This window comes from Rhinolophus sinicus, linkage group LG02 (genome assembly GCF_036562045.2).
Source record: "Rhinolophus sinicus isolate RSC01 linkage group LG02, ASM3656204v1, whole genome shotgun sequence".
Lineage (NCBI taxonomy): Eukaryota > Metazoa > Chordata > Mammalia > Chiroptera > Rhinolophidae > Rhinolophus > Rhinolophus sinicus.
Window position 1 is genome coordinate 9,035,843 of NC_133752.1, and position 14,224 is coordinate 9,050,066.

The 14,224-nt window shown below is 41.5% G+C and overlaps 1 protein-coding gene across 3 annotated transcripts in view; it reads left to right on the top strand.

The window, feature by feature from the left end:
• Positions 1-14,224, top strand: part of C1QTNF7 (C1q and TNF related 7) — a 94,785-nt gene that overhangs the window by 23,654 nt on the left and 56,907 nt on the right. The window contains exon 1 of one of the 3 annotated variants that reach the window (XM_074321520.1): positions 8,732-9,096. The exons of 1 other annotated variant lie outside the window; for it this stretch is intronic. The gene's annotated coding sequence lies outside the window, so the exon portion shown is untranslated. Of the gene's footprint in view, positions 1-8,731; positions 9,177-14,224 lie in introns of those variants that run through there. One more of the 3 variants, XM_019740851.2, reaches the window with a different exon arrangement.

Sequence of the window (14,224 nt, forward strand, 5' to 3'; positions counted from 1 at the left end):
CGTCATTCTGTTGCATCTATGGGCAGGCACGTGGGGTGGCGATGATAACAGAAAATACCCGAATGCTCATCTCACTGGCACAGCTGTGTTATAAATGTGTGAGGTTTGAGGTACAGGAAACAAATAATCTGTCTTGAGAGTAGAATGGGTAAAGAATCTCTTCTTTGTGAGGCAATAATCACATCTCTTGATTGTCAGTCAAAACCAAAGCTGGAGTAAATTTGGAAATCTGACATGATCACCTGGAGCTTTATTCCCACCAAAATGGAAATACTCAGCGGAGTAGAGTGAGGTTTTCTATCTTGCTTGATCTACTCACGTGTCTGACTTCTTTTCATGAAACATCCGGTGAGACAGGAGGTGTAGAAGCAAAAAGCAGGTGTTTGGCACCATATATAAGTTCATACATAGGCTGTGAGTCACTGCCTAGTGTCTTTCCAAGGCATTTGTCAGACAGCAAAAGATTCTCAAGAGATTTCTGTTTTCAGGCAGCATAAATAATTGGAAATGTGTTTGTGTACCTTAGAATCAAACAGACCGGGATTTGAGTCCCAGGTCTGCTATATGATAAATGTACAACATTAGATATACTACTTATCACCACTGACTTCTCTCCTCATCTGTAAAACAATACTTAAGTAGAACCAAGTGAATTTGCTGTGTTTAAAGTCTAAAGAAGCCTAAGATTGGTGCTATCATACAGTTCAACCTATATTGGTTTCACAGGACTGAGTGCAGAATAGATTAAGTCCTGTATGTCTACCAGTCACAACTCTTTTGTTGTTCACAACAAACACCCAACTCAAGACAGCTTTAAAAAAGGGAATGCATTAGTTCATGTAACTGGTTAGTCCAGCAATGGCGTTAGCTTCACACACGGCAGAATCAGGGGTTCAAACGATGTTTTGGATTCTCTCTCTCTCTCTCTCTCTCTCTCTCTCTCTCTCTCTCTCTCTCTCTCTTTTTTTCTCTCTCTCCGCTTCCCTCCTTTCCTCCCTCCCTCCTTCCTGTACTTCTTTCTGTTTCTTTTGACTTTCTCATACATGATGGACAGGATAACCAATGATAGTTTTCACTAGAAGCAAAATAGACTTTTCTCTCCCAAAGGCTGTCTTTCTTGGGTTGCATGCTCATCCCTCAACTAATTACTGTTTCCAGATGTGTCAGATGGCCCGCTATGCTTGGCCCAGCATGGCTGAGTTGCTCACCTCAGAGGAGATGGCATGAATGAAGATGTGATAGACCAATTAGAACCACATAAGACAGGGAAGGAGTTACGCAAAGAATATTAAGGAATTAGGCAGGCAGAAAAGAAAGATGTGCACCACAGGGGGTGTAACACTTAACACCAATGCTGACACACAGAGATGTGCTAAAATTAGCTAGTTTCATACACAATACTCAAAGGGCTTAAGTCAGATTTACTGTTTCACCCAAAGATAAGATAACCACCTTTTCTCAGTTTGCCCAGGACTTTCCTGATATTAGCACTGTAAGTCCTATGTCCTGGAAAATGCGTAAGTCCCAAGCAAACCATCTTGGTTTGCCTGAACTATCCCAGTGTTAAAAGTGAAAGTCCCACATCTGGGGAATGCCCTCACTCCCAGACAAACCAAGACAGCTGGTCACCCTGCCCAGAGATGGTACTTATAAGTGTAAACCTTAGCTATAGCTGAGATCCTGTTAAGTCAGTTTATTAGTTGCCGCACCAACAGAAGAATGATGTGGTACGGTACATCCAAAACCACAGAGAGGCCCATGGGAAAAGGCACAGACCGTGTCTTTTTTTACTTGGGGTTACAGGATTGTCCCTTTGCTTTGCCTTCCCCTCTGCTTTCATTGTTTTTAATTCACTGTGTCTTCTTTCTCCTTTTTTCTTTTTCCCTTCCTTCCTTCCTTCCTTCCTTCCTTCCTTCCTTCCTTCCTTCCTTCCTTCCTTCTTTCCCTCCCTCCCTCCCTCCCTCCCTCCCTCCCTCCCTCCCTCCCTCCCTCCTTCCTTCCTTCCTATCTTCCTTCTCTCTTTTATTTTCTTCTTTCTTTTCCACTTTCTTTTTTGGCAACATATTTGCCTTTCAAATAGCGTGTGACTTAGATTTTGTGATCTTCAAAGGAATTGTTATGTTGTTTGACTAAAACAGGCCAGCTTCAGTAAATACATTTATCTTGGATAATTCACCAAGTAAGTGGAAACTTCACTGCTGATTAAGACAAGAAGTGTATATGTAATTATTGTGGTGTTACTAAGACAACATGGTCACGCTGCTGAGCATAAAGAATGAAAAAATGGGGGGAGGGAAGCAAAAATGATAGTGATTGCGAAATAAGGAGATTGGAGATTGGAAGGGCTTGAGATAGAATTCTTTCAAGGCACGTTTTGGTTTAACTGTTTACACTGAGGTTGCATCTACTAACAATGGAAATCCTGAGATTTGGAAACTCTTTTTCCTTTTGAATCATCATCATCATTAACTAAGCAATGTAAACAAGGAAATCCTTTTTGGTTACAAACTATGCTTTGAAGCCAGGCCTGCATTTGAATGTTTTCAATCAAAATCTTAAAATAAAAGTTGAAAGAAAACAATTTCTAGTCTTCCAAGGAGTGCCACCATTGGAGAAAGCAGTCTTCTGCATTATATTTTGAGAGCAACATGAATTTTATTACCTTTATTAAGGTGCTAAAGTGCTAAAGAATTAACTCCACTTTGGAGGCAAATCAAGATGCTCCCTCATGACAAGGTTACCATCTACAAGTCAAGGTCACATACCTGTGACTTCCTCTACCCTTGTGTTTTCCAAATATCAACATTCACATCACCTTCACTTTTTTTTTTATCATTACACAGTACCACCTGTGCCATTTATTTACCTAATATTTTCCTACAGATTTACTTTTTTAATTAAATAGTCTAAGCTTATGCAGCCAATGAGGTTCACTAGGGATCATGCATAGCAATGGCCAGGGACCCAGGCTGACTCTCAGACTCTCATGCTTTTTAAACCATCATAGAAAGAAAAGTTATTGTCACCAATAAGAAAAGCAGTATACTGTGGTGGCATTAAGGAAAGTCTTAGAGTTTTGTCACCTGTGTTTTACCTTGGTTCTACAGTTTGGTAGTCTTGAGATTTTTGGATAAGTGACTTCAATTTTCTACCCATATGGTTGTGAGGATTAAGATAATACTTAGAAAGAATCAATGAACAGTGCCAGTGCATAATAAATGTTAGTCAGGATTCTCTTTTTAGTTTATTAGGGAGTTTGGGGGGGGGAGAGAGAGAGAGAGAGAGAGAGAGAGAGAGAGAGAGAGAGAGAGAGAGAGATTTTCATAGTCCTTTAAGGCAGACAGTTCATTTATTCTGGGAAAGTCAACTATGTGGGGATGCAAAGCAAAATCACCTTCTGAAATATGTGGTTTCAAGTTGTTACAATGTCTTAAGGGAAAATAATATTAAAAAACAAAAAATTGAGTTGGAGCCAGAGGCATCTCTGCAGAGTAGGGCACTTTGGGAGGAATTATGTCTTAGAAAAGGACAAACTGGCTTTCCCCAGACCAGATTTTTATATCACTTGTGGTTAGTGAGTCAGAGGTAAGAATCTGAAAGGGGAAAGAAATATGTTTTACCATGATTTTGTGAGTCTCTCCACACAAATTGAGCTGATTAAGGGCCCAAATGAGAAAACACAGCCCAGAGTTAGGGAGAGGTTCGTCTCCCATTCCTCTCCAGAAAAGTCAACATCGTTTTGCTATCACAAGAATTTTAAATGATTTTTAAACATTCTATTCTCTAGCTGATTATTTTTGGTATATAAGAAAGCTATTTTAGTGTTTATTTTTTATCTGGAAACCATATTGAACAAATATTTCTAATAGCCTTTTAAAATGTGCATTGTTTAAGTGTGCAGTTGTGTTAATTGTCAATAATGATAACTGTGCCCTTCCAATCTAATTTCTGTATCTCTTATTTTTCGTTTCCCATCCTATCACATGTAAATTATTTTACCATTATTTAGGAAAGATTAAAATAGTATTGCATTTTTTACCCACTATGGTAAGGATGACTCTGAGACTGTAACAAGTAAAAGCCCAACAACAGTTAAAAATCTGTTGCAGTAATTAATATGTAATGTGACAATGCCCCAGATAAAGACAATGGGTAAAAAGAGCAGATTGAAAAAAAAATATATATATATATATCAATGAGCAATATTTTAATTGAATAAATTAATGGATGCAATGGAATGTAAGAAACAAAACTCGACCACAAGCCTTCAAATGTGAGATAACACCAGAAAATTATCAATCATATCAGTCAGGATTTAGTTAGAAAAATAAAAATCACTGTAGGTAGGGATTTAAGTCAAGGAATCAAAGCCTTAAACAACCATTGAAAGAACTGTAAAGAAACTGTATATACATAGGATCAAATTGCATTGAACTATACAACATGCAAATGAATCCATGCAAAAATTGGTGAAATCTGAATAAGTTCTGTAATCTAGTTAATACTATTGTACAGGTGCCAGTTTCTAGTTTTGATATCATATTACAGTGATATAACATGTTATCATTAAGGGAATCCAGTTTTTTGTTTTATTTGGTTTTTATGCCACTTTATTTTTGCAACTTCCTATGAGTATATACTTATTTCTAAATAAAAAGTTTATTTTTAAGGGGGGGTGGAGGGGGCTAAGGAACCAACAATTGGAGAAAAATGGAGAAAAACTGTGCTGTTTTCCTGGGAATCCAGAAGTGCAGGATTTCTCAGAAGACACTCTAGAGTGTAGTGTGTGACTCCAGGATCCTTTGTCAATTGACTCTCCTCACGCTGACTGCAATTGCCATTGCGGGGGAAGAACGTCCTCATTCTTTTCTCCCTTTCACATTCCTATAAGTACCCTCTTTAGCTGGTTCTAACTGGTGACTGTGACTGCAAGAGACTCTGGGAAATGTAATTCCAGGCTTCCAATCCTCAATCTATGAGTAGAAAGGTCTGGGGACAATGCTGAGTTGAAAACTTATGTCCGAGCTAATTATAAACAGATATTTAACAGATACTAAAAATCTAGTCTTTGAAAAGGATGTTAGAAGATGGAAATTAATAACAAAATTCAGTTTATAATTAACATAAATTTATAAGTAATTCCATTTCCCAGGATAGTTCCTTGGTTTAACTAGCTATCTTTACCCAAAGGAATTTATAATAAGCAACTTTTCATAGGATTTTTCCAGTTTATAAAACAATTCCACATGAACTCTCTCATTGGACAGCCAAACAAAGCTGAGAAATAGACAATAATGAAAACACCGAATACTTATCTAGCAGTTTCATTTATGTTATCACATTTCCTTGCACCACACCAATAAAACTGTTCCTTGTAGTTCTGTGAACACAACATGCTGTCTTTTCCTGTCTTTGCGCATGTGGTTCCTTTTGCTGAGAATGTCTTTCCCTGGTAGGAATTCCTCCCGGCAGGCCCTATGCCTCTTCACATCCTGTTCCATCACAGTCTTGCTTCGTCTCTTCCCTGAACAAGACTGAGGCTTACGAGATATGAACAGGCAGCCCCATCGTGCCGAGTGCAGGCTGCACAGCCCACGCAGGAGTCCATGAGTTTACCAGGAGGCCAGCAGGTGTGACCCAAGATCTGTGCCTCAGCTAACTCTGTCCCTCTCCTAACTCCAAGAACCTCACTTTGATTAGCTTAACTAGATTTTCATTCCTCCACAGAAAACAGAAAAGAGACTCCATTTGGTGGTACACAGAGGACTTAGTAAAGGGGCTCCAGTAAGTGTGTGCTCTCGGGCATACGTTTGCCAGTCATAATACTGCAAATGAGTCTTGTAGCTTCTTTCCACTACTGTTTATTTTCCCTGATTCACCTGGCCCTACTTCTCCCTTTCTTTCCCCCAATAGGATCTTCTGTTTTGTGGTCTGATGGCTGGTGATACCTCAGAGAGCAAAAAGTCCCTACCCTCAGAGAGCTTACAAATCAGTGAGGAAGACAAACATTGTGCAAATTAGCTTAGAAATATTACTGTAATAACTACTACAGCGATGAAACAAGTTCTAGGAAAGGAAATAAATTATGAAGGGCAAGCATGGAACAGTATACAAAAGAACAAGGGAGAGCTAGGGCAGGGGAGGGTAGGTAAAGAAAGCTTTCCTGACGAAAGAACACCTGAGTTCAAACTGGCGAGGAGGATTTATCAACATAAAGGCGGCTGGGAGCAGACTGGGGCGAGAACATTCTGGGCAGACTCCCCACAGCTGTCAGCCTAAACTCAGTGGGGACTAAGAGAAACCACACAGCTTCCCTCTCCTCCCTCTCCCTGGGTGAGCATGTGCTGACTCCAGGCAACTGAACAGGCAGGAAGACAAAATAGAGTTTCATGGCTCAGAATCTGGGAGAGAAGACGGGGTGGAGGCAGCCTGTGTCATGGAAAGAGCGTAGCTCTAGCCATCATAGTTCACACTGGGACACTGCCACTTAGTAGCTCTGTGACCTTGGGAAAGTCGCTACCAACCTCTCAAAGGTGTTATGAGGATTCAATGAGAAAAGAAATGAGTAGGGCCTTGTACTAATAAGTGCTCAACAAATGTTAGTTACCTTTTCTCACTTTCTCGAGGCTCACTATGACCTAATTGTGTCCCCCCAAAATTCATATATGGAAGCCTAATCCCCAGTGTGACCATATCTGGAAATAGGGTCAGGTAATTAAGGTTAATGAGGTCATAAGATTGAGGCCCTAATGTGAAAACAAACACTGTGACCCTATAAGAAGAAGAGAGTGAAAGCTCTCCTTTTCTCTGTCACGTGTTGTGGGTGGGAGGGAGGACACAGCCAGAGGCAGCCGTCTGTAAGCCCGGGAAATGGCTCTCACCAGAACATTACCTCGATCTCAGACTTCTAGTCCCCAGAACTGTGGAAAAATAAATTTCTGTTGTTTAAGCCACCCATCTATGATACTGAGTGTAAGACGAGGCTCAATTAGAAAATTCCTCTTATAGATGATAGAGTGCCAGTCTTAACTGCAGCGACATTTAAAGAATGAATTTATAAAAGGGCAAAGGAAGTGAAGGGAATAATTAAATGTGAGCTGGGTTGGGGATTTGAGCATTTTCAAAAGCAAGGAGGCTGATCTCAATTCATTTGGTGTTGGATTGCGGCTACTTCCAGGATAAAAACAGCCCATCTGTGTCAAAGCTTTCTGGATGCTTGTGTACATGGTTGAGCAAATGTTTTCTCCCTGCTTTCATTCTTACTATTGCATGGGAAATTGGAGGACACTTAAACTCTAAGAAAGAAACCAATGGTGGCCAATATGGGAGACAAGTGCCAAGAGAGATGGGAGGAAGGGAAGAAAGTGAAGTATACTCCTTAAAAGGAGAAAATAAAGGCCCAGAACCGAGGCGCTCTGGCACTAAGGGGTGTGATGTCATGGATGAAATGGGAAGTGGCAGTGGCACATCCCATCAACAATGTTTTCCATGTGAAATGCTGTGCCGAGTTCTGGGAAATACTACCTTGCAGTTTGAATATTTGCCAGTATTGATAATCACTACCTCAGTGAAGACCCCACTGGAATCTCACCCCAGTGAACTGAGGTAAGCACAGCAAGCAAGGGATTATGTCCCCAGGGAGGAAAGTGGTTTGGAAGGTTTACATGGGGCTCCCTGAGCTGGTGTTAGAGGCGGTGGTAAGTCTTGCTTTTCTGACTCCAAATCCAGGGTCTTTTCCATGGCAAATGTCAAAACATGTCTTTTCATCTGATCCTGACCTAGTTTTCCAAGGTCAAAGTTTTGTCCATGTCCTACCCCATTCCTTGATCAATATTCTCCTTGTCCCCCAAAAGTCACTTGATGGCTTCTTGCAGCAGAGGAAATAACATTAAATGGAATATGAGAATCAAAAGGAGAAGAGAAGCATGTAAAATGGAATGTGTTGGAAAAATTCCTTTACATGACATGATTCCGTCGTTGAGGAAGATCTTTCAACATGGTCACCACACTGTATGACCAAGCAAGGGTAACTACTATTCTGATCCCCATTTGGCTGCTGTGAGAACTGACATATTAAGGACCTCATCTAGTGACATATATCCTATAGGTCAAGAGCCAGATCTCAAGTCTTTGCGACTATGTCCACCTCCCTGTCGGGGACAGAATCCGGGTTTGACAGCCAGGAGGCTCTTTGGTTGTCATCCTTCCACTCACTTCTCGAATGATGCTGCTCAAGGCTTGTGACCCTGGGCTTCATCTCCCTCCACTGTAAACTGAAGGGGCGGAACTGCTCTGAGAACATCCTCTAACCCTTTTGCCGCAACGGTCTGATATATCCGAATGAATATTTCTATCCGCTCATAGTGGCTGAAAACTTCCAGAAAGGATGTTTAGGAAAGCAGATGTACATTTTCCTACATTTTTGTTTTTTTCAAGAATGAATAACAATAGGAAATTTTTATATACAAAAATAATATTCTTTATATACAAAGCAGCTCAAATTGTTATTATTAAATGCGTAAAACAGTCAAAATATCAACTTTTTGGTTTTTGTGGATTTCTGATACATTTAAAAAAAAAAAAAAAAAAACACTTGAAATCAATTAACAAAGTGAAAGTGCTAAAGTGGCTGGTATGAAAGCCATCTTGACATGCCCTGAAGACCAACGGTGTTCTGACTTTCCCCAGCAAGAAACAGGAGAAGGTGTTCAACTTGAATTTTATACTTTTACGACAAATATTGTCCAGATTCTTTGTGCTCTTTCCCAAATATGAGTCAGGAGCGAGCCAACAGACAGAGGAAGGTATTTGTTTTTGTTCGTGAGGTCGAAAACACGTCTCTGGGACTCCATCAAACCAGTGGGATGTCTGTGTAGGCCCCAGCATCGTTGCACGGCCTGGGGACCTGCGTGCTCCATTATCCCCACTACTGCTTGAAGCCTGGGAGAACGCTTCTGACACAAATCAGGAAATTACTTATTAATCTGAAGCCCCAAAGAGTTACGAGCACGCCTCACTGCCAAAGAGAAGGGGATTTCAAGAGAAAGCTCCACAGCTGTTCAAAGACTCCAGCTGTTGGAAGGTCTTGAGAGCAATGTAAGTAAACAGCCTGCTGTCCCGATTGAAGTGAATTTCTTCAGGCGTTTTTCCTCCCAGAGATGAGTCTTTTGGCTCAGGTTAGTGTTACTCTTTCTCTGTTCTTCTCTGAGGTTTGGGGGTGTTTACTGACTGGGGCTGACTCAATGAAACATCTCCTCTGGGGAAGTGTCCGCTGAACAGAAGAGAGAAAGCGAAAGTCGGCAGAATCGGCTTTCCTGGGGAAAGAAGGGCTCATTTTGAAAACAACACTTGACTTGGCAATTAGGCTCCTTAATGGTTATAAATCCATATTCAAGAGAGTATGAGGCTGACAGGGACACTTGTGGGAGCAAACAGAAGTGGCTCCGTAGGCTCACCCAGAAAAACACAATTGGCATCAAGTCTGCGCCTACACAATTCAAGTTTAGGTGTCTTCTTCATTTTGATATACTGTAGGATTTTCATAGAGAAAAGAAAACATTAAAGGTAATAGTGTTCTGTGGAGATTTCCTTGTAGTAGTGTAGATCTTGCGCTCAATTTATTTTTGGTGAAGGGTACTGATTTATTTCCTGCTTGTTGTTATTAAACAAATGTGCTCACCACTCCACATGGCTGCTGGGGTGATAATACATGCACTGCGATGTAGAAACGCAAACATCTAGACTGTGTTAGCGCAACTGTGGGTTTGTATTAACAGTGGGTATATGAATGGATTGCATAATTTCATAAATAATGCATTGTACTAGAGTACATTTCTGTCACAGATATTTTAAATCAGACTGTAGTTAAGAACTGGGAAGTAATTCTGGGACTATAGCTAATTCAAAGGAAATTATTTTGTTTCAAGCAACCTTTGTTCCCTGAGACCCTAAAGCTTCCCTGGGAACTTGAGTGTCCTTTTCCAGGGTTGTTCATCAAGAACTCGTGGTTGCGGGCAACTCGTGTCTCCAGAGCTCACACTCTGCCCATCGTCAGACTGTGACTCGCCTGTGTCCGGTTCCTGGTTTGAATAAGGAGGCCTCGTCTCCTCAGCCTGGGTGGTATTCTTCTGACTCCCAAGAAAACCCCCACAATGATGAGAATATTCGCTTTTAACTCTAGTCAAAATTTGACTTCTTTTCTTCTCTTCGAATAATTTTGGTTCACACTTTGATGTCCTGTGAGGATTAGATTGGTCTTTTTCCTGAGATGGTAGTGAGGGTCGGCCCATGTGTAAGGTGCTTCTGCGGGCCAGGAGGCTCCAGGCAGAAAGGGATGTAAGTGACTAGGAGTTCCTCACAGCCTGCTTTCTATGGAGGCCTCCAGTAAGCAACTCATCTCAACTTCTGGTCTCAGGAGATGTCTAACTTTTTGCCTTTACTTACCAAATATATGTCATATGCCTAACGTGCTGAAAGCAATAAAAAACAAACGTGAGACGATGCTCCCCTTCCAGTATAAATATGTTTGTAGTTTGTAGCGAGCTTTCCCTTTCATGGGCAATAATTAAACAAGCGTGGGCACTGGCCATTGGACATGTGTGGTACAATGGATCATAAAATGGAGGGATGCATGTTTGGAATGTGAAAGGAAGTTATGCAAATATTAGGAAACATCGCCGAGCATTGGCCATGTGTGTGGCCCTCTACTCACCGTGTCTCACAGGGTCTTCAGAGCAGGCGATGTGCTGGTTAGGAGTAGTGGCTCTGCACCAGGAGCCCCTGGGAACATGTCCCAGATGGGCCCCCATGTGGTCGAGGGTTGGTGACTTAGCTCCTCTGTGCCTTGGTTTCCTTACGATGTTATAAAGGCAGTGACTTCAGGATTCATGTGAAACTTGAGTGCTAACATAGGTAAAGGGTTGTTTTTGTCTCTCTCATATAGGAGAAACTGAGGCTGGCGATAACTGGGTAACTCCCCCCATGGCCACACGGAGGGTGATGGCAGGCAGGGTGGGATTTGGAAGTAAAAGTTCTGGCTTCATCATAATGGAGGAAGTCCCTGTTTTTAACCGTGGCCTCTTTCCTTTGTGCTCCCACCATGGCCATCTGGGAAATGCAATTGACCAGTGACCACGAAGATTTCAGACAAGGAAACTGAAGCTCAAAGTCATGAAGTAACTCACCCCAAGTCACACTCCTAGGAATTAGCAGTGCTGGGAGCTAAGCACAGGTTTTCAAGACCCAAGTCCTGTGTTCTTTCCCCAGGCTCTTAAAGGGTCAGGCCCTCACAGGCCCCTGCAGGACAAGCGAGCTAGCAAAGTCTGGTGTGTGTTCACCATCAGTTAGGCCCTCACTCTGAGCCTGGCACCGTTGATTAAAGCAGGTACATGGGCCCTGTGTTACTAACTCTCCAGAGGATTTGGATGTGCATCAAAGTTTAACAATCATTCTCCTTGGCCTGTTGTACAATCTGAGAAAAAGTGGATTGCTGTATCCCATACGACCTTTACCTGACAAGAGATGGGGCCTTTCCCCCAATTCAAATTCTTGAAATTCCCTGTGGTCAGAATCAACACTATTTCAGAGTTATTTGCGATCTTGTTTATATCCCAGTGCTTTCCTCATCTTTTGGCACATGTCACTTTCTAAGCTCTGTGACCATCTGAACTTTTTGTCATCAACCACTTTGATTGCATCAGGCTTCAATGATCAGCAGATGGGTAGATTTCTTTCCCTTTGTAGGCTTTTTATTATAAATCAGTACAACTCCATGGAATTCATCACCATATTAGTGTAACATGAGCGATATCTATAAATGAGAAATTTACTCAAAAAACCATTCACAGGGAAACCAGCAACACAGAGTATTTACTGTGCTGCATAAAGTATAATCAGATTGATTTCTCTGAAGACTAGTACAACACAGATAGATACGAGCATTGGGGGATGCCAAAACATGTACTGGGAACTTTAGATGCCCTTGGAAAGAGGTCATGGAGGGCGTGGTGGAATAGGAACCATAGAACATTAGAAATATTTTTCTTGGTGTCAAATGTCAGGATTTGAAGTGAACTATCCCTGGCTTGGAATTCTGGCTTCACCACTTCCCAACTGCAAGACTCCAAGTATGTGGCTTAGGTCTCAAGAGTATACAACAGACATAAACAGCTCAGCATTCAATCCACAAATGTCTATTGAGCACCTACTGTGTGCCAAGCATTATTCTAAATATAGCAGTGAACAAGAGCCAAAGTCTGTGCCTTCAGGCCTTTACGGGGTGGGGGTAGATAACAGAATCACAACCCAGAATGTAACTTTGGAGACTGACAAGTGCCTGAAGAAAATAAAACACAGTAATGAGACAGAGTGACTGGTAGGTGTGGGGGAGGGGACACTTCTGTAGCTAAGGTGGTCAGGGACCACCTCATTGAGAAAGTAGTATATAGCACACATTTGACATAAGAAAACCACAAAAGCCATGGTTACGCCACTAACTAATCATGTGATGCTAGACAAGCCGTTGAAACCCTTTAGGCCTCGGTTTCATCACCTCAAAACTACAGAGCTAGACTAACTCTACAGAGATTCTTTTATACCTGAAACTGTCATCTTCTTTCCTTGGCTGAGCATCACATGCCATGAGTAATTGTATGAAAAGAAAAAAAAAATCTCTGAACCAATCTATACTAAAATTATTTCCATTTTAAAATGGGAACATTTTCAAAATGCTCTTCCTCATCAAAGATAAATTAGTAGGTCCTAAGTAAATGAAGATTAATTAAGAATTATTTCCTTAACGCTCCAATCATCACGATTCCTGGGGATTACACTGTTGGACAGGAAAAGAACCACCTCATGACAGATGTTTAAGGATGAAATGTACAGCTTCACAATGACTTCATGTGTGGCTTTGAGTCTGAAATTGTACATACGTTAGTGGAGCCAACAGGGGAAGCCGCCAGAAGTCAGCCGGTCCAACATTCTATTAGCCAAGAGTCATGTGTATGGCCTTAAAAAACAATCCTTGCTCTGAAGTGGTCCCTTTCTTAAGGCAGACCTCACTTGGATGTCAGACAGCACACATCCAATGCGAAGGTCGGAAGGCAGATAACTTGTGCGAGAGGAGTCTTTCAATCAGCCAAATATTTGTGGTCAGTATATTACTGGCTGTATAGCAATCCAAATAATTGTCTTGTTCCTCCATTTTACCTTTCTCACCATAGTGCAAACCTCAGTTATGGATGCACAACCTAGAATGAGAATTCTGTGTGCCCTGCAACATAAAAGGTATAGGTCAATGCTTTTGCTTTCCAAATACTGCTACGTTTTGCTCAGTTTTTCAAAATGTGATCTCTTCAAATTGCTAACACGTTTTTAAAAATTGTTTTGAAAATGAGGTCCAAAGCTGAGATCCAAGGACTGAAAAATCAGAGCAAAGAGAATGAGATTAGAACTTTGGCGTTAACTAATCCACAGTAGAGAATGTTGTGGGGCGATTCAATGATGCTGCTTGGGGCTCTAAAGCAATTTCACCCAGAGAATGGTGGTGGGCTGCTGTCCAGTGGGGAATGTAGGGGGAAGGGAACTACTATTGTGCACTTACTTTTATGGCAAATAACATTCCCAGCATTTTACAGACATCAGCTCCTCACCACAGCAGTAGTGGAGTGTGGCTATTACTCTGCTTGTGTTACAGATGAGCAGCTGAAGCTCAATGCAGCTAAGTGACAATGAAGCTCTCCAGCTAGGAAGTAGCACAACTAGAACTTGAATCCAGGATTGCCCTACTGCACTATCCACTAACGTTCCTCTCGGCCTTAGAAAGACGATGGCTATTTTTCTCTTTTCACATGCAATAAACATTCTATTGAACTTGTAAAAAAGAGTCTACTGCAAGTTTTAGATGTTGAAATAGCCTCCTGAGGGAAGAGGCTCCTTCTTTGGAGGTCTATTAGAACCAGATTGGTTACTACATACATCGAGTATGATTTCACTGTGGTCCTTCCCCAAAGCGAAAAAATAGACAGAATGATTCCTTAAGTCCCTTTCTAGTTTTTCCAACCAAAGGCCAAGTCTACATCTAGGCAAACAGGTGGTGATGTGTTGAGCCTGGCCGTCCTACTCTCCCTCCCCAACTCCATGCTGGTCACTTTTGCTAATGTGATGTCCAGACTTTCTGGAAGAACCACAGTCACTCACATCACAAGTTTGCTGGCCTATTTTT